A 19,774-nucleotide genomic window follows, 5' to 3' on the forward strand; every position below is an offset into this window, starting at 1 on the left:
TGTAAGTTGAAAAGTTGGTAGTTTGAGGTCACCCAGAGGTGCCTCAGAAGAAAGGCCTAGAGCTCCAGGTCTAAAAAGTCAGCCATTGAAAACCCCATGGAGCACGGCTCCACTCTGACACACATGGCATTGTCAGGGTTGGCGGAGCTAGACATGATTTAGACAGCCAGCAATGGTGGCTGTGGTAGTTACATAATCTTGGGTCAACTTGAGGATGATAAGATTGAAGGGCTGGAGTCTAGCCTGTCAATCCGGTCACAGCCTGATGCCTTCTTGTGGGTGTGGCCTTCTCACAAGGATTCTGGGAACTTCCTCTCTTCCTCCCTGGAGGTGGGACCCACTCGCTCTCTGCCTCACCTTCCTGTGGAGGAGACACTCAGAGAGCTGGAGGAGGCAGCGCTGAGACGCTTCCACCACTACTGGATCCACAAGACTTTCCACCCCCTGGCCTGTGATCCTTCTGCATTTGGCATCATTGCATGTGTTGCATAAGTCTGCAGAGGAATTTAGGGACTAGTATCGGATATATAGGCTAATGTTGGACTTATGGACTTGATCTGGACTGGGCTGGGATGTTTTGTCAATATACAATTGCTCTTTGAATATAAAGCTCTCTCTATACATAGATGAGTTGTGGTACTTACCTAATCTGTTGTCACCTTGAGACTTAAGAGTCGTGGAGTTTAGCCTGTCAATCAGGTCACAGCCTGATGACTTCAGTTAGAGGTGCTAAGGAGACAAATAGCTTGCTGGAGGCAGGACACTCGCTCACTCACTGGGCCATTTTCCTGCTGACAAACCACATGCAGCTACTCTGATAGAGCCAGAGCTTTGGAACTGGAGGTGTTACATGGGCACCCACGCCAGCACTGAGATGCTTCCATCGCCACTGGATCCACAAGACTTTCCACCCACATCTGTGATCCTCCTGCATTCAGCATCATTGCATGTGTTGTGCGAGTCTGAAAACTTACGGACTGGTATTGGACATATGGGCTAATATCGGACTTATGGGCTTGATCTGGACTGGGCTGGGATGTTTTCTTAATGTACAATTCCTCTTTATATAAAGCTCTTTGCTATACACATATGAGTGTCTATGAATTTGTTTCTGTAATCTACCCAGACTAACACATGAGTGTCCCTGGGTTTGTTTCTCTAGTCAACCCGCCCTAATACAGTGCATGGTAGTAGACCAAGAGAGCACACGTGACCTTCTGGAAGGGCTGGAAATAAGACTCTGTTTGTTGCTTTGGGATGCTCAGTATGTGGAGATCCACTGAGCTATATGCTTATATAGGTTCTTTGGTGGTGCTGTGGGCTAGGTGTTAAGCTGCTAACAGCAAGGTTGGCGGTTCAAAGCTGCTGACCACTCATGGGAGACTATCTGCTCTTATAAAGATTTATATCCTTAGAAATGTTACGTACGGCTGGTATGAGTAGTAATCCACTTGCAGATAATCAGTATATTTGGGGTATATGATTATATAAATCATGTTTTTGTCTGCATTGCGTTATCCCTCAAAAAATATAAAACTTTGAAAAATGGAAAACAAATTACACACTCATTTCTTGTGCCTGAGTTCTGTGCCCGGTATTATTCAAAGAGCTGGGGCACCAGAGATGAGGTTTGGTCCCTCTTTCCAACCATCACCCTCATCATCTTAACATCACCACCCTTTCTTGGGGTTATGTGCCCTGGAGTCGATTCCGACTCAAACACCACCCGTCCTGCGCCACCCACACAATTGTTCTTACGTGGGAGCCCATTGTTGCAGCCACTGGGTCCATCCATCTCATGGAGGGTCTTCCTCTCCGTCGCTGCCCCTCCACTTTACCAAGCATGATGGCCTTCTCCAGGGACCGGTCTCTCCTGACCACAGGTCCAAAGGGTGTGAGACGAAGCCTTTCCATCTTTGCCTCTAAGGCAGCAGTTCTCAACCTGTGGGTCGTGACCCCTTTGGGGGTCGAGCGACCCTTTCACAGGGGTAGCCCAATTCATAACAGTAGCAAAAATGACAGTTATAAAATCGCAACGAAAACAATTTTATGGTTGAGGGGTCACCACAACATGAGGGGCTGTATTAAAGGGTCACGGCACTAGGAAGGTTGAGAACCACGGCTCTAAGGCACTTCTCAGGCCAGACACATTTCCAGTACTTTCTGAAAACAGAATTCTGCCTTCACTTTATCTTTTTCACAATCCATTTTACAGATGAGGTAACTAAAGCACACAGAGATGAAAGTAACTTCTGTACGGTCAGACAGCTTGAAAGAGATGGAGCCAGAATTTGCAGCCAGACAACCTGAGTCTCATGCCTGCTCCCTGAACCACTGCCTAACAGTGCTTTCCGCAATCAAAACCTGTGCTCTGGGCCTAGCCTCTGTCAGCCACGGCTTTCATTTAGGCAGCTATCTCCTTGAGAGGGGGCTGTCTGCCTCCACAAAGATTCCAGTCTCAGAAACCCTGTGAAGGGTCAGGAGGAGCGAGAAGCGCCTTGGTGGGAGTGGAGCTGGCCTTTTGAAGCATCAAGAACATTCCCTCTGTGGAGGGCATCCGTGATGATAAACTTCCGACTGTATGTCTTGGAAAGATACTCTCCCAGGCTGCCAGGCTGATAACACATATTGATGGAGGATTTTTTGTTGTTGCTGTTTTATAAGAAAGACAGAGAACGTCGTAAAAGCTGAGTCCTTTCATGGCTCAAAGTCCACAGAAATTCAGAATGGACTTCAAACTAACTTCAAAATGTTGCCTCAGGCACTGTGGAAATCTTGAGAGAGAGAGAGAGAGAGAGAGACTGACCTGGACTCCCTCCCTTCCCTTGCTGCCCTGGTCAAGGGGAAGCAAGTGAGGCTGGTGTGTATATGTGTATGGGGGTGGGGACAGGGAGGGGTGTCTGGGAGGAAGCAAGGGAGGGAGTGTTGACATTGACCTCCAGGAATGCGATCAGATGTGGAACTCCGGAGTCTGGGTCTCTGAGTCTGGCATGCCAAGCATCAATCACCCAGTAGAGCTTGGCTTTGGCACTCAGGCTGGCTGACTGGGGCACACAGCCTACTTCATAACACAGGCTGAAGAACCAGCGTGTTCCGCCCTCAGCGCCAAGACCGCCTGAGCTCGGGACAAAGGGAGTCAGGGACAAGCACCCACAAGGAGGAATCAGATCTGGCAGAGGACCCTGCCTGCAGGCATGACAAGAATACAGAGGGAGGCAGGAAGGCGATTTCCAGTGGGCTGGGGTGCAGGGCTGGCAGCGCCTTTCAGATCACCCTTAATACGGCAAGGGGGTGGGGGCAAAGGAAGCCCAAAGGCCAATGCGTCCCCAAGTCTCTCAGTCAGGCCTGGGGGTACCTGCAATACAGCAATGAAAGACAAGTCACAAGCTCAGTCTGCCCAGTCAGAGAACTCAGTAGGGTGTCCCTGACACAGGACCTGTTATTGTCATGAACCTTCACCAAGTGGTCTCCAATTCACGGTGACCCCGTGAAGAACCGAACAAGATATCGCCCTGTCCCACATCCCTGTGGGTCCTTGGGTTCCATGCGGTGTTCACCGACTGATTTTCAACAGGCCGCCAGGGTCTTGCTTCCTACTTTGCTTCAGTCCGGAAGCACCAGGGAAACCTGTCCACCGTGGATGACACGGCTGGTATTTGGGATGCTGGTGGCAGAGCATCCCACATCGCAGCAACGGGGGAGTCAACGCAGGACACCAAACGGAGAGGTGACAGAAATACCTGGCGCCCGGAAAAATGCTCTCTTCGTATTCCCACCAACGATCTAGAAAGTAATGTCCTCGTCCCACATTCCTTTCACAAAGGTCAACGCGTTCTGAAGTGTCATAAGGCGCCTGGCAAATACTTCATGGGCTTCCACTCACTGAACTGTCTCAACAACCCTCGGAGGTGAGTTATGAACATGGTCATCGCCATTGTACAGATAAGGAAACCCAGGGGAAGGCAAGGTTAGTAGCTTTCGGGGCCAGTGATTAAAGGGCAGGGCAGGTTGAGTCCCTCAGGAGACACCTGCCAGATGGAAGATAGCCCTGCAGGGGGCTCGTGCGGAAGGGCTCTTGGAGTCACCAGCTCGGGAGAAGACAGGGTAGGAGGTAACACTGAGCAGAGGGAGAAGTGAAACTGTGACGCAATTCCAGCGTAGCCCTCGGCCAACCCCAGGGAGTCCTTTAGAGCCACTTTGCACTGGGGGCCAGAGCCAGGTCTTCAGAGCATCCCCTAGTCACTGGATACAGGGTGACCTTGGCGAGGACCATGACCATGGGCAGGGCAGCTCCTTCCGCTGAGGTAATTCCAGAGGGCTGACCCCCTCTGTGTGATCAAAGGATTAAAAAGAATCAAAACCAAGATCAGAGGAGGGATCGTAATAGAGTCTAAATTCTGAGTACCCAATTGCAGAAGGCTATGGATGACCGTGAAAACCCAAAGTCCATTTGCAGAGTGCACATTCAAATTAAGCCTCCATGGTGTGGTGATCCCCCTCACAACCATAAAATTATTTTTGTTGCTACTTCATAACTGCCATTTTGCTTCTGTTATGCACTGGACGACCCCTGTGAAAAGGCCTCTGGACCCCCCAAAGGGGTTGTGACCCACAGGTTGAGAACCCCTGGTATTAAAGGGTCACGGCATTAGGAAGGTTGAGAACCACTGATGTAGAGGGAGCATGGGGATGACTCATTTTATCTTTATGTATCTTGGCATGATGCTGATTCACTTGTTTGGGGACAAGGAAATGACTTTCATGATTTGGATAAAGAAAATTTGAAGAAGCGAAAGGAAGGAAGCAGGGAGGGAGGCAGAGAAGAAGGGAAGAAGGACGAAAAATGACCTGCATGGCACCATGCGCACAATGGCGACCTAGATGAAAATGCTACTTCCTGCTCCCCCCACCCATCTTAGGAACCAGGTCTTCATTGCCCTTTGGGGGATCATCAAAAAGAAATATTTAATCCAAGGCCAAGCTACGGCCTATGACCCCTTATCAAATAGAAAAGAATTTCATTTTAAAAACTGTTTCACACAAATGATAGGCCTGGCACCCAAACAAAGCTACCACTGAAGTCTATATCCACAATGGACCAGCGATGCTGGGAGTGATGGTCCACGACACTGCTGTTTGATACTGTCAACCACACTGTTGTTTAGTCTGGCCCACGACACTGCTGTTTAGCATTGTCCACGACACTGCTGTTTAGCATTGTCCACGACACTGCTGTTTAGTATTATCACAACACTGCTGTTTAGTATTATCACAACACTGCTGTTTAGTATTATCACGACACTGCTGTTTAGTATTGTCCACGACACTGCTGTTTAGTATTATCATGACAGTGCTGTTTAGTGTGGGCCACAACAGTGCTGTTTAGTATTGTCACGACACTGCTTCACTATAGTGCCGTGCTAATCAAGCTGACCAGCCAAAGCCAGCTCCCACTTCTGTGGGCACACACATGTGAAAAACTAGGGAAGCCCACGCCTAGCATTTCACCCCATCTGCTGACAAGAAGTCCAAGCGTTGGGTTTCCCGTTCTTCCATCTTTCCTAGTCCCTGGCAAGGAGCAGCGTTCCGGCGGGCAGGACTCACTAGAGTGGGAGGTTGAGGGAGGATGAGGCTGGGTCCACATGGTCATTCGCCAGTAGTTCTGTCTGGTTGGCTATGGGTGTTTGCTCCTGGTTGGCTAAGGGTTGTCATCCCATGGACACGAGGACTCAGGGGAAATGGCATTGAGTCAGGAATCTGATTGGCACTGTTGGGCCACCAGGTGTGCATTCTACCATAAAATTCGATGTTTATGAACGTCAAATACGTAGAAAGCATAAAACATGCGGTCCTTCCTTGACGGCACTGCAATGTGTTAACTGTTGTGACAGAGGGGTGTGCCCGATTCATGGGAACATGAAGGAAGCGAGAGTGATGGAGGGAGTGGAGGGAGAAAGAGGCATGAGTAGACATTAAGTCATGAAGACAAGGATTGGGACGGGCCTTCCAAGCAGAAACAGAAAGAGAGCTACAGCAGGGGGACTGCTTGTGGACAGACGCAGTGCACTGATGTTGAACTTCACCGCAAGTTACTTTCATGGCTACTTCATCACTGTCATTTTGCTACTGTTATGAATCGGGCGACCCCTGTGAAAAGGTCGTTCGACCCCCAAAGGGGTCATGACCCACAGGTTGAGAACCACTGCTGTAGACCCATGGCACTCAACTTGGACTGCACTTTCAATCACCCGGAAGCGTGTAGACCTCTCAGTAGCTGATCTCCACGCACAGCGGTTCTAACTTAATCTGATGTGGCCTCCAGGTATTGATACATGTTCTCTGGAGATTCCATCGAATGTGAGCCCGCTGCTCAAACAGCCGTCTGTGTCCTGCGCCTTCCACTTACTTGCTGGGTGAAAGCCTTTTAGCCCTGAAAGCTCAGGCTGTAAAATGTGGTCCATCTCAACTTCATAAGATTGCTTGGGGGATGAAATGAGACCGCGTGCTTTTCACAAGGCAGAGTGCTGCACAAATGAAAGGAGCCGTGGCCCTTTTTGTTACCATGATGAGGTTCTAATGACAGGCAATTCTTTCACGATGTCTGTCCCCAGCTTTGAAAGGGATTGACTGAACCAAAAGGGTGTTGGGAGTTTTAAAGCAAGCTAGTGCAGAGGACACCAATAGCCTGGGTTGGTGGAAGAGTGAGCCGGTGGCCTTTTTCTAGATTCTATCACAGGGTCACGCAAGGATACCAACTTCTTACCCCCGGCAGGGCGGGTCTGTGGGCTTGCTGACCTTTGAATACCATTGAGCGTTGACTATGTGGCTTCTTTTCCTTGCACTCCTAGATGAATGTCCACATGCAGGTACTTGCATGAGCTCTGAACTGGCGAGGAGAAAAGCATGGGTTTGCCTTTGCTGAGCGCCTACCGTTCTGCTTGGTCTTTCCCATTTACCCAAGTCCCTAGGTGGCGCCAACGGTTGCCGTTTGATTCCCGGTTTGAACCCACTGGACCGCAGAAGAAAGGACGGGCGGCCTGCATGTGCGCTGCACAGACAGCAGCCAAGGAGCCCCTCCGGAGCTCAGTTCTACCCTGCCACTCATGGGGCTGCGGTGAGTCAGAAGCTACTCCCTGGCAATGGGTTTGGTTCGGGTTTGTCCTACAAGATTCCAGTTCACCTTCCGATCAACCCTGGGAAGGCGAGAGAGCCACTGTCCACGTCGTACAGATGGGAAAGATGCCGAGTGCGAGCGGGCGATGCCACAATGCACACCCAGGGCTCCTTGGTGCAATGTCTCGGGGAGGGGGGGGGTCCCCTTCTGCCAGCATTTCAAGAAACTCCGAACAGCTGAAAGCTAATCGTTCCTACATTCCTTTTTTTTTTTGCAGAGAAGTTTCCAGAACACCTCCCCCCACCCACCACAACACCTGCTGCTGGGCATCGTCTGATAAACCCTGGATTGCATTCGGATCACACCCAACGAGGGCTGAGAGACCACACTTCCTCCCTCCACCGCATCTCGGCTGCAGGAAAACAAAAGCCAACATCTTTGTAATAAAAAGGAAGAGAAAACAAACAACCATCCCCCCCCCCTTAAAAAATGTGAGGAGAGACTAAGTTAGAGAAATAGATGCTGGCAGCGGTGAGGAATCCACTCCACACACACACACCCCCACACACCCACACACACGCCCCAATCTGGGCCATCTCAAGAGAAGTTGGCCACTGGCTGAGCCCGTTAAAAGCTTAAGAGTCATCCCAGGCCACGGTAAAAGAGCGAGCTGGAGCAAAACAAAAACAAATGTGATCTTCAAAGTCTTAAATGTCAACTTGAAGGATAACTTAGAAGCTTCGGGATGGCCAAGGGAACCTGCAGCTGCTCTCCCCAGCAGCGGATGCTCCTTCCTTCCTTTGGAATGGTCAGTCCCCTTGGCAACGGAGCCATCAGGGCGCGAAGCCTCCCCACCTCACCCCCACTCAAATGTCTGCGGATGGCTGCAGCGTCCCATTCTTCACCACTGCTCAGAGTCTCCTCTTTCTCTGACCGGACACCCCTTGACAAGCAGAGGCTGCCTGGCCAGACACTCACCTCAAGCTTTTCCTTTAAGATTCAACCCATTTTTTTAAATCATTTTATTGGGGTCTCCTACAATTCCTATCACAATTCATGCATACAGCCATTGTGTCAAGCACATATGTACATTTGTTGCCATCATCATTCTCAAAACATTTGCCTTCTAAGATTCACCCCATTCGTAAACCTCCTGCCTGGCCCCTGGCCATTCACACACCACCTGCTCTTGACCTTTACCCTCCTGGGAGCTCAAACACGGGGGGGGGGGGGGGGTGATCTCAACATCATGTACCCAGCATGCCTGAGGTACCACGGACCTGGATAACAGACTGGACACATCCACAGGTAATCCCCACTGGCCACCTTTCTGCAGGTGTGATGTGAACCTGAGGAACTTTACCCATTGGCCGGAAATAATGGAAAATATGAGGCTAGATTCGGGGAGAGATCCTTTCCAAACCACACTGGCTGATGACTGAATAAATGAAGGATAAAAATCGGGGTTCCTTGGATTAAAAGTTGACCACATTCCCAAGGAGCCCTAGTGGCTCAATGGTTAAACACTCCACTGTCTACCGAAAGGTTAGCAGTTCAAACCTAGCAGTGGCTCCAGGGAAGCAAAGACTTGACGATCTGCTCCCATAAAGGTTCTCAAAATAATCAAACTCACTGCCATCAAGTCTGCCTACAAGACGGAGTAGAACTGCCCCTGTGTGTTTCTCAGACGTAACTCTTATGGGAACAGAAAGCCTCGTCTTTGTCCTATTGTGTGGCTGGGGGTTTCAAACTGCTGACCTTGCAGTTAGCAGTCCAACCTGTGATTCACTGCACCCCAAAGGCTTAGGGGATGCCAAAGGACAGTTGCTCTAAGTGGGCATCGACTCTGTGGCACACAGTCTTCCTAGATCCGCCCTAGACTCTTCTGTACCAATATCATTCCCTTAGTGACCGTTGAGGCCTTCCTTCCACACATGGGGAGACTGAAGCTCAGGGGAAGGAGCAATTAACCCAAAGGTGTTTGACTCTGTAGAGATCACAGCTCTTTTCCTGGATGATCTACTCTGGAGTCTACACTCTGTCCCCCCTGCCGGGCTGGACTGACAATCCAGAGAGGATTGACACAAGATCCCCAAACATGAAGACTCTGGCTATGGGGATTTCAAGGTTCATCCAAGTCGAATACAAAGCCCGAGCTAAGGCTTCTTCCTGCCAACTGCATTTGCTCTTTGAACCTTCAGGCGAGTCTTGAAAACTCATCCTCTCTGATTACTCTGATCTGGACGATGTAGAAAGCCTGGCTAGAAGCTGGAGTTGATAAAGGGGCCCAAGCATCAGGGGCATGAGAATCAGCCCCAGGCCTAGGCTTGGTAACATGCCTCCCAGTGCCAAATCCGCGGGGTGGGGGGGGGGAGGGCGTGTCAAGATTCCCTGGACCTGCCTGTGAAACTCCACACACCGCTGAAAGAGTTGAAAGCCTCGCCTTTCACTCTTCCCGAGGAGTCCGGTGCAGAGACCAGAGTCTTTCTGGGAGCCTGTGGCCAACATCCCTGGATAAAGCCCAAGGTTAATACCCTGGATACTTCACAGAAACACTGGAGGTTCAAGTTCTGCAGCAGCACCTGGAACAGGAGTCTTGGTAACCTACTGCCCAAAACCCCGCCACTGAGATCCTCACGGAGCACAGCTCAGCTCTGGCCTACGTGGAGTGGGTCCCCCTGCATCCACCAGGCTGCACTTGACCACAACTGGCACTGTCATCCATAGCGGGCCCCCTCCACCCGTGGGTGCTGAGCCTTCTGTTTTTAAATGCTGGACACGAGCAGCAACAGTTAATGAGGCACATCCATGGATATCGCCAAAATGCAAGGAGAATGTCTCGATCCCATTAACAATCTCTGTCCTTGTCCTTGTGCGTCACCACTGGACACAAGTCTTCAGTCACAGAGAACATTTAACGTGGTTGGCTGCCTATACTTTTGGGGGGCAGGGAGTTGGGATTGAGGGCTGAGCTCCGAACATGGCCTCAGAGAAAGTACTCATATTTCAACTCTCCCCTCACCCCCACCCCCCACTCACCCAAAGAAATAACATGCGCAAACCTTTCCTACTCCGCTGCCTTCCCAACCTCCACCTACTCGAGCTCCTGCCTCTCTCCGTTTCTAAAGCCCAGAAGAATCTTCTCTCCTCTCTCTGTCCTGATGGGGGCGTGAGTATTCCCTCTGCCTCCCAGGATCCAGAGGAACAACTCGGGAAAACTCAGGCAGAGGTGATGAGCTGGGGAGGACAGTGCCCCAGGACATCGAACAAGATCCCTTGCCGAGTATGTTGGTTTGTGATTTTTTTTTAAAGGAAGATCAGGGCTTGGGTGTGACTTCATCACAGATGAAGAAATGCTTCCACCCTTGAGGCCACCGTCACCCCCGCAGAGTTCTGTATCCATCAACACATATGCACGTGTCTCTCTCTGGCACCCCAACTCCCACGCACTCGTAGCGACAGGACCCTCAAGACCAGTTCCTTCTTCTCTAGAGTACTTCACCACGTGAACAAGGGACTTCTGAAGTCAAATGGGTCTCTTTCACGTCCAAATCTGCCCCTGGTCTTTTTTTTTCTGCCGCTTCCCTGGGGGGCGGGGGGGAGGGCAATTTCCATAATCTCCCCAATCCTTATGAACTTCCTGTAGGTCTGTTTGTATCTGCAGATTTTCTCCCTGTCCCTCCAGGCTCTCATTTTTCTGGGACACGGGCAGAATCCAGCCATCTCCCTCCCACCCCGGTGCGGCCGGATGGCACTAGGACAAAATCCTAAATCCAGAGACCCAGCTAGAGCAGAGCTACAAGGGTTTTTACACGGGCACCACCGCTGGTGCTTGGCAGCTTTGCGTCCATACAGACCCTGCACCCCCCACCTCAGACACCCCCGCTCTAAAGGAGGCATGCTTCACCCCTACTACCACCACCACCCATATCCCAGGGCAAAACCCATCCCCTGCTGCTTCTATGGAGACCTCAGAGTGATCGAAGCAACGCTCACCCAACTGGGAAGCAGGGGAGAGAACATGAAAACTTTCAACTTTTTGAGAACCGGGAAGCTGTCTTCACCCTCGTGAGGCCTTTCCAGGAAAACCTACAGGGAGGGACTCCACGCTGGGGAAGGGGGCGAGTGTTGCTACCCACCCTGGGCGGCACTTTCTGAACACACCGCGGGACCGAGGCAGAGAGAGAAGAGTTAAATGAAGCCCAGAGCTCGGCAATCTGTGTTCAATTTTGATAAAAATCTCTCTCCTTCTCCCCCACGGCCCTCCTTCCTCCACCCCACAGCTCAGACATGTCTCTTTATGGGGCGAGCTTGCATCTCCTTTGGGGCACTGCAGCGCTCGCTAGAAGAGAGCCTGGCACACACCCCACCTGCGGGTACATGTGGCAGGCACAACTGTCCCACTTCCCGGCGGGCTGGACACAGAGCCACAGAGTCCTGGCCACCACTTCCAACTCGGCCTCTGAACACTGACCAGGCCCACGCAACATACGCACCCTGTCCTGCTTACATCGGAGTCCTCGCACCACATCAGGGGCCCAGCACCAAGTCAGGCAAGGACTGCAGGTGCTTAGGTCCCCAGAGCCAGGACTCCATTCTTGGGACCCTTCTCCTACTTGTGCAAGCCCACACTCACTACCCCTGAGGGCAAGAAACCCCAGCTCCCTCTGCCCAGCCTGCTGGCCAGAGGCCAGTCTTGCAAATGGGAGCTTGAAGTTTGCAAAGAGTTCAATCCAGCCAGATGAACACTCAGGCTGCATTGGGGAGGGTAAGAAAGGGGGGGGGGGGGTTGGGGAGAAGCCACCACCAAAAAGTTGTTCCTTTTTGGGGGGGAGGGGGTAGGGATCCTTCTATCTTTGTCCACTTGTGACAACAAGGAATCGGATTTCAAAGCCACAGAAAAACATTTTTTTAAAAAAGTTTCCCAAAGACATTTCCTGTATCCAGAAGTGCCAACGCACACATGCACCCACCACACGCATGCACACACCCGACACACGGGCAGGGGCCCCGGGAGAGCCCACTCGAGTGTGGGGGGAGTGGGTTGGGGGGCAGCCAACACGGGAGAGAATACAGAAACAGGCAGCCTGGAAGTTAGCTAGCGGCTGCCCTTCCAGGGCCACTGGTTTCAAAGCACGCTAAAGAACGCGGAGGGGGGAAAGTGGTCCCAGTGCCCCCCAGGAACGCCCCTGCACGGCCCCCCCGGAGGAGAGTGGCAGGGCCAGCCGCACTTACTGCGAGGACCCCATGGCGCGTGGCTCCGCAGCCGGTAATCCACTGGAGTGCGCGCCGCCCGCCCGGCTCCCCGCGCGCCCCTCGCTGCGCTCCCGCTGCACTGTCTTCCACCAGCAACCGCGGCCCCGCTCCCTCCCGGCCGCCCTGCCTCCCGCCGCCCGCCCTCCCGCTCTGACGTCAGCCGTCTTGGCCCGGGATAGTGATGGCAGGCATATTCTGACTTTCCCCTAGGTAGCGGGTTCTGATGGCGGCTCTTTGGGATTTGTAATTTTCACACTTTCAGACAGAAAAGCGCCAAGGACCAGAAGGAGGGAGGGAGGGAGGGGGCCGCGGGCAGGGCCCGGTGGACAATGAGGGTAGTTGTTTCCAACGTTGGCAAGCGGCCCTCTCTGGGCGCCTTCTGCTTTGGAAACATTTAAGGGTCAGGAGGTAAAAATTAAAAAAAAAAATAATAAAGTGGCGACCTGGCCGGGGAGCTTCGCCTCCGCACCCCGCACCCTTTCCCATCTCCTGGGGCTCGGCGGTCAGGTGCTGAGCCAGGTGTGAGGACAGCCCCTCTCCCCACCAAGGTGCCCCAAGAAGGTGCCAGGGCAAGGAGGAGACCAATCCAATGGAGCTGAGCAGAACAGCTAGGGACAAGTGGCCATCCACACCCTAGTAACCAACTGTTCCATTTCTTCTTTGGGAATATATATGTGCTTATTAAATTATGTTCCACACTCCCTGCCTCTGTCTAGTTTTTCCAACTCAGCACCAGTCAGTTCATCTCACTTCATTGCTTACATGCATAAATTGAACCAGTTACAATCGTTCTTATTCATTTTCCCCCTTCTAATCCTATGTGCTTTTATTTATTTATTTATTTTAATGTGAGTGTGGTCCACAGTGCTGGCTGACCTGGTAACTGCCTTAGTTAAGAGTCACTGCCTGGCTCCCCAATGGCTGGCAGGTAAGCATGTGGTCCTTTGGTTTCCCTTCGTGTTCCCTAGAGTCTCTGCAGGCCCACCCTGGGTGGTGATCCGGGCCTAGTTTCCTGGGTTCTGCTGACGATGGCACTTTGGAAAGGCACCGCTAATTCCTATGGTTGGCTGCATCTCACTAAGCCTGGTGTGAGGGCCGTCCTGTCAGAGCAGAGGAAAAGCCGCCAATGTGCACATTCCCTAAGTGGCCAAGGGTGGGCGCTTAAGAGCAATACTCCCGCGATGCTAATTTCTTGTACAGCTAGAGGACATTAACAAAGCAAAGCCAACATTCAGGGTCATGGTGGCACCATGTATTACCGAGAAGAACTCCTCCTCTTTGGGTTTTCCCGGTTGTAATCGTTAGGGGCTCTTGGGTGATGTGAACTGCCGACCTTTAAGTTAATGCTCAGAGAACCAAAGTCACGTCCATGGAGACGCGTCCATACAACTCATAGCCACCCTGTGGGACAGCGGTTCTCAAACCTGTGGGTCTTGGGCCCTTTGGGGGTCGCCTGATTCATCACAGTAGCAAAATGACTGATGAAGTAACAACGGAAATGATTCTGTGGTTTGGGGGTCACCACCACATGAGGAACTGTGTGAAAGGGTCACGGCATGAGGATAGTTGAAAACCACTTGTTCTACAGTGTAGGACAAGATAGAAGGAGACCTCATCAGGCTGTGGCCTGATTGAAAGGTTTGACTCCACCCCTAGGCTTGTTGACATAAAAATCACTAACTACTACTACTTCCATCAAGTGGATGCTGACTCACAGGAAGCCTGCAGGACAGGGGAGAATGGTCCTTGTGAGTACTCCAGACTGTAACTGTTTACACAAGTCTCGAAAGCCGTGTCTTTCTCCTTCTGAATGGCTGGTGGTTTTGAACTGCTGACCTTGGATATCACAACCCAACGTGTACCCATTATGCCCCCAAGGCTCCTATAAGAACAACCCTATATAGGGTTTGTGACTCTGCACATCTTTACAGGCACATATAGCCTCATCTTTCTCCCAAGGAGTGGCTGGATTTGATCTGCCAACCTTGATGTTAGTACCCCATGACCACAGTACCACCAAGCCTCCTCTAAAACTTCACAGTCCCTGGAAGCCCCATGAAGTCCAGTTCTACTCAGACATGCTTGGGATTGCAGAGATCAGAATGAATTCGATGATGATTTGTTCTTGCTTTTGTTTATATTGCCTAGCTTCTGGCAAGTACTCACTAAATGTTATCTTTGATTACTTATAATTGTTGTGAACAAAGAGAACGATGGGAGAGACTAAGGCATAAAGAAGTGTTATAACTCATTCTCTTATAGCATCAGGAGCTGAGCTGTGCTCCTCCCGCCCTGGAGTCTAATTGTCCACAGTCAGAAGTGAATGTTGTGCAGTCTGGACGGTTTGGTGCTTCTTGGTGTGCAGATCCTAGGTGGTAAAAATGGCTAAGCCTTGACTGCTAACTGCAAGTTTGGCAGTTCAAACCAACCCAGACAGAGGGGCCTCCGAAGGCTGGTCCTCTCCTGAAAAGGCACAGCCGCAGAGAACCCTGTGTAGCACAGTTCTGGGGTCACCATGAATAGCAATCGACTCGATGGTTAACAAGATCACTTGTTTCCTTTTTATTTTTAAAGAATGAGTGGTGGAGGTGGTTCCTGCGTTTACTGACACAGGCTGTAGTTGCTGGTGAAGAGACGTCAAGTACTAGAATCACAGACTGGTAACAAGCGCCAGCCCATGGCTCCCTGTGAAATCTCAGCAGGGACCTTTATGAGGCTCGGTATTCCTCCTCAGGAGCACGGGTGAAGCTGATTGCACCCCAAAGGACTGTTGTAAAGTTCAAATAAGGCAAAAAGAAGCTGAACAAATCCTGCAAACCGAGGCCCCTGCCCTGGCAGCCTCATACCAGTGCTTCCCGGTGAGCGACACTGCCCCCAAGGGCACATTGCCCAGATCCAGAGGGCCTGCAAAGCAGACAGCTATGCTTTATCCCAGTTGTAGGCTGGAGTACAAATGTTTCCTTGCCAGGACGGTCCTGAGTAGTTTTTATTTTTTTCTTAAAAGGAAGCAGTAATCCAAATAAGCTTGGGAACCTCTGCCCTAGACCTAGAGCGAGATTGGTGCCAAAACTTGGAGCTCTCCAAGGGGCACAGGGCCCTCAGATGCTGAAAGGAGGGGAGCCACCGAGTGAGGAAGCCTTTGCCTAGAGCTGGGGTCCCAAGTGGGGCTTTCTGTCTCCTGAACTGAGAGCGAATACACTTCTGCGTGTGAAAGCCATCCACCTGTGATGAGGAGACCACTTCTTCATTAGCATCCTTTCTTCTTGGCGACAACATACCAGTTTGACATACACTGGATGCCACAGCAGTTTACAGATATGTTAAGTCTTCCTTGTGATATGTAGTACTAGGGAGACCTCAGGGCATGCATGAAAAAGCCCACTTCTCCAATCCCAGCTTTCCCCCTTGCAACCAAGTAAGAACATCGCTTAGCTTCTTTGCGAATACTGGCCAATGAGTATCAACACCATGCAGCAACAGTGAGACTGAAATGATGGAGCATCGGTTCTGGGCAGAAAGGAGACCTAGTGGCATAGAGGATAACACATTAGACTGCTAGCCAGAGAGTCGATGGCTCAAAACCATCAGCTGCTCTGACAGAGAAAGATGAGGCCATCCGAGTATAGAAAGATTTGCAGCTTCACAGAGTCACAGAATTGACTCAAAGGCAGTGGATACCTGAGAGAGAGTCGTGGTTCTGATCTGTTGGTGCCTCCTCTCTCTTTGTCCTCATTCCCATTTCCCCTCTGTTAGTACCTGGAATGCACGTCCCATGAATGCGAAACCCATGAGGTTCCTGGAATCCAGCTCTCTGCAAACATCTCTGCACAGAGTTAAGTAAACCTCCCCCGGCGCAGACATGACCACACCAAATGAGCGGCACTTGGGACATTACCCCCAAAAAGGCTGTCTCCTTCCAAGGGGCAGGGCTGTGCATTTTTGAGACGCCTTCTCAGGTTGTTTGCAGGGGCCTAGAGGTTTTTTTCTGCTGCCTGCCTACGTCAAAAATCTAAGTGTTTAACCACAAGACACACAATCCTGGGACATTGTGGCGGCGCCCTCCACCCCCACAGGGAGGCTGGCCATGCGTGTGTCTAATCTGGTATGTACCCCCCTCCACCGAGGCCAGAAAGGCAGACTCTGGTCCATCGCACCGCACCTGGCCATGTGTGGCCTGGAACATCACACAGTGAGCAGAGTGCTTGCGTGGGTGGTGAGGGAGTTGGAATTTCTTCGTGGCCCTCCAGTCTCGTCAGAAGTCAAAGTCCCTGGCTGCAGGAAGCTGTATCAGCTAGTAGCCACAGCCGCCTGTGTTGTTTCTGGGACCTGAGAACTTGCACAGTTTTGCTCATTGACAAGGTTTCATTATAGCCTCATTCTCTGTCGCCCTGTGTAAAAGGATGCTCCCGGCCAATTGCTCTGGAGAACTTCCAAGGGAACTTGTATTTTTGAACCCTGGAGAGAAAGAACCCTTTCCAATGGCTATGTGTTGGCAGTGAGGATAGCTAAAGGCACACACACAATTTTCTCCATTGAAAACTAATTTGAGACTTCTTACAAAGTGCAGGGATGCCTCACTTTGGGTTGACATATATGTGCATGTGCCATGGATCAGGGACTTGGGTAAGACTAGGGGACTCCAGGAGATGTATGCTATTGTTTCCTCCTTTGGTGGTTTTGCCTGAAAACATCTGAACAAGTATAAAGCGGTGATGTTGGGAGCCCATTCTGGATTGCCAACCTGGCGCTTGACAACCTATCTCATCCCCTTCATTGATTTTGGAAAGTTCTCAATGACTTTTTTCTTCAGAGATACGTACACAACCCTTCCACCCTCCTCCCACCCCTCACTCAGAAAGATGAGAAAAGAAGAAAGAGTAAGAGAAAGAAAAACCATTACGGTAGCCTTTGAAAAAGCCTGGGACATTTGCACATCCTTCTGGAAATGCGGGTAAATATAGGTTTTCAAACCATGAACACCAATAGACTTGGTAGGGACTCTAGCATGGAAACCTGATTGCTTTATCGAAGGAGACGATGCAGAAGTAGGAGAGGAAAAGGCAGAACAGGAAGGGATGAACTTCTTCTCTCCAAGCTCTCTGTGTGCATTCATTCCTGCTGGGAGCCGGGCACTGTGGTAAAAGACGCTGGGGGTGAGAAGATAAATAGCACAGGTCTCTATCCACAAGCAACTCACAGTCTAGTGGAAAGACCACAGAAGCAAGCTGTGCTGCATGCAGGTTAAAAAATAAATAAAAGGGAACTTCATTTAGAGCTGCTGCAGTGAGGAGGAGGTGAAGGGCCGTACACATGGCCTGCCTTAGGACAAGTGAGGAAGCAAGCACCTTTTCTTCGCCCAGTGCGTTCCAGGTGCGTATTTCCAAAGTGAGATCTAGAGGACACGCATCCTTTAAATGATGCAACTTCAAGTTTCTTCTCCTGTCTCAAAGACGTTGAAGAAACACTACAAATTCAGCCCCACCCTTGGAACAGAGCGCACTGGAATATTAAAGGTTCTGAAAAAGGGCTCGGAAAGAGAGCTGACTCACTTGGCTTCACACAGGACTTCCCAAAGTTATTTCCTGGTAGACTAGCGTTTCATATAACACGTATGACCATCTCGGAGCTAGGTCGGGCTTTTTCACAGTGCACACAAAGACACCAAAGATCAATTCTGTAAGAGCATGTCACAGTAAAAGTTGGATTTTCAGAAGGGACTATCGAGGCACCAGTGAATGGCTCTAAGACTCCCTTGCCAGAAACAAGTTTACTAAAAAGAGCTAGAGCAGAGGTAGAAAAAGGGGGTCCCGAAGAGTTCTTTGGGAGGCTGACACCAGGAGTCCTTCTCGTCCCCACCAAGGAGAGCACTTCAAGGGTTAGGGGCTGCATAAAGGTGCGGGCAGTGCACAGCACTGGAGTGCTGCCTGGGAGCCGGGCGGGCAAAAGAACCCCTTGGGGAAGCGATTTGGGTTAAAAGAATGTAGCTGCTTTGTTGGTATCAGCTGGCACACCTTGCCCTTGCCAGGACAAGGATTAACGCATGGTTCCTACGGAACATACGTGGGTCACGTGGGAGGAAAAGAGAGCCAGGAGTAATTTTCAGATTCTATCCAAGAGGTTCACCTGGAAGAATAACTTCATTGGATAACCCTCACAGCATTGAGAGTCAGTGTTGAGCGGGCCCTTGAAACACCAGGCACAGCTGAAGGAAGTCAACACGCTATAGACATCCTGGACCACAGGAGCGGCCTTTAGAATAGTGGTCAATTGAATGGTACCTAAAGAGCTCACCAAGAGGGTCACAGGAGAACATGTGCGCTTTGTGAAAAGTCGTGTTACAACCATAGCAGTCAAATAAAATCTTTCCATTAGAAAAAGGGACCTCTGACTGGCCGAGGAAGGAGATCCGTAAACCTGATGCTCACAAAGCAACTATGGATTTGGATAAAAGTAACCAAGCCATCATTTCACCATCTGGAAATCAACCAAAAATGTGTCTACCTTTAAAAGTGCTGAACTTGAGGTAAGAATAGTGGAACTCTGTAGTACAAGGCTTGGTCTAATCATTGGTTAACCAATTAATGAGACTCAAAGGTGACCCTTAGGAAGCAAGGCTTCTACATAAAGTATGTAATTAAAAATAAAAAACCCGAGCTGAGATGTCAGCTCAAACTTCAGAGGTCCCAGACCAGGAAAATTATTAAGCAAACAAATGAAACAGCAAGATCAACTGCGTGGGAGAGAAAAAGAAATCAGAATCCCAATTTTCCACAATATATGATTAAATTTACAATATACCATATTATTCAAATGTAGGTTTTAGCCAAAAAATATTCATAGAGGGAACAAAAAGAATCAGTAAAGCATGATCTCTTTGGAAAAAAGAAATTCTCAACCAGGACATAGAAGTTAAACACATGTAGATGGGAAATTACAACTGAAAAGGAAAAAGACAAAAAAACCTCACATGGGAGCTTAGTACTCGATTAAAGAGGGGAAAAGAAAGAATGACCGAATCGGAAGATATATCAATAGAAAATTTCAGTCTGAGAAGCAAAATTAAGAAGGGGAGGAAGAGAGGAGTTAAAATAAAAAAAGCAATAAAAAGAAGAGAAAGTGAAGGATAAGAAAAAAATAAACAGAGTCTAGGAGACCCATGGGACTATCTCAACTGTACCAACATGAATATACGGGGTCTCAAGAAAAAAGAATAAGGGGTGGAAAATGTTTTCATGAATAACAGCCCCAAACTCTCAAAATGTGATGACATTTTTAAAATCTACTAATCCAAGAATCCCTGCACACGCCAACGAAGATAAGCATAAGAGATTCCCACCTAGACACTTTAGGGCAGCTTTTCTCAACCTGGGGGTCTCAACCCCTTTGGGGGTCGAATGACCCTTC

At 50.1% G+C, this 19,774-nt stretch overlaps 1 protein-coding gene across 1 annotated transcript in view; it reads right to left on the reverse strand.

Moving 5' to 3' along the window:
- The window catches only part of DAAM2 (dishevelled associated activator of morphogenesis 2), a 137,167-nt gene extending 124,685 nt beyond the window's left edge, over positions 1-12,482 (reverse strand). The window contains exon 1 of the mRNA XM_075555157.1: positions 12,350-12,482. The gene's annotated coding sequence lies outside the window, so the exon portion shown is untranslated. The remainder of the gene's footprint in view (positions 1-12,349) is intronic.
- Positions 12,483-19,774: the final 7,292 nt, after the last annotated feature.

Source organism: Tenrec ecaudatus, chromosome 7 (genome assembly GCF_050624435.1).
Source record: "Tenrec ecaudatus isolate mTenEca1 chromosome 7, mTenEca1.hap1, whole genome shotgun sequence".
Taxonomy (NCBI): domain Eukaryota; kingdom Metazoa; phylum Chordata; class Mammalia; order Afrosoricida; family Tenrecidae; genus Tenrec; species Tenrec ecaudatus.